The sequence below is a fragment of the Elephantulus edwardii genome, unplaced genomic scaffold (assembly GCF_000299155.1).
Source record: "Elephantulus edwardii isolate Elephantulus edwardi_28Jun2011 unplaced genomic scaffold, EleEdw1.0 scaffold00050, whole genome shotgun sequence".
Taxonomy (NCBI): Eukaryota; Metazoa; Chordata; class Mammalia; order Macroscelidea; family Macroscelididae; genus Elephantulus; species Elephantulus edwardii.
Window position 1 is genome coordinate 3,249,335 of NW_006399800.1, and position 689 is coordinate 3,250,023.

At 61.1% G+C, this 689-nt stretch overlaps 1 protein-coding gene across 1 annotated transcript in view; it reads left to right on the forward strand.

The window, feature by feature from the left end:
* The first annotated feature begins 503 nt into the window (after positions 1–503).
* Positions 504–689, forward strand: part of VWA9 (von Willebrand factor A domain containing 9) — a 53,149-nt gene continuing 52,963 nt past the window's right edge. The window contains exon 1 of the mRNA XM_006886647.1: positions 504–532. The gene's annotated coding sequence lies outside the window, so the exon portion shown is untranslated. The remainder of the gene's footprint in view (positions 533–689) is intronic.

A 689-nucleotide genomic window follows, 5' to 3' on the forward strand; every position in this document is an offset into this window, starting at 1 on the left:
GACTTTCGGGATTGTAGTGCAGATTCTCACCGCTAGGCCACCAGAGCTGAGAATGGGAGGGGGAAATCTGGAAAGTGTCGGGTAGAAGGGCGAACATCAGAAGAACAAGTTAAGTGGATCCAGGTATCTGAGAGGGCTTAAGAGTTAAGGGGTCACAGGATTACCGGGCCAAGTGAAGCCGACAGGTCAATGAGGGAGAGGGACAAGAAGCTAGCGACAAACAGAGATGTGGGGTGGTGGTGGGGGGCGGGGAACAGAAAGCAGTGCTGGGAGGAAGGGAAGAGACATGGAGCAGCGAGTTCGGAATCAGGTGCGTGGAGAAGCCTGAGCCAAGGGAGCGCTGTGGAGAGAGCGCGCCCCCTAGCGTCCCGGCGAAGCCACCCACCCTCTCCCGTCGGCGCTCAAAGCCCCTCCCACCCGCGCGCAGTCCCCCGGCTGCGGGTTTCCTTTTCGTCGCCGGCCCTTTTGTTCCGACTGCGGCGCGCAGGCGGAAGGATTTTATGGACGGACTGTGGTCGGACATGGGAGAGGGGTGAGTTGGGGAGGCGGGGGCTAGAGTCTGTCTTTCCTTGCTTGTTGGGGTTTGGGGTCGGTGGTTGGGATAGCGAACAACGTGGAAATGGCGCAGGGTCTTCCACCCTGGCAGCTGCCGTGCGGCACCGCGGAGTCCCTTCTGGGGCCTCACCCCC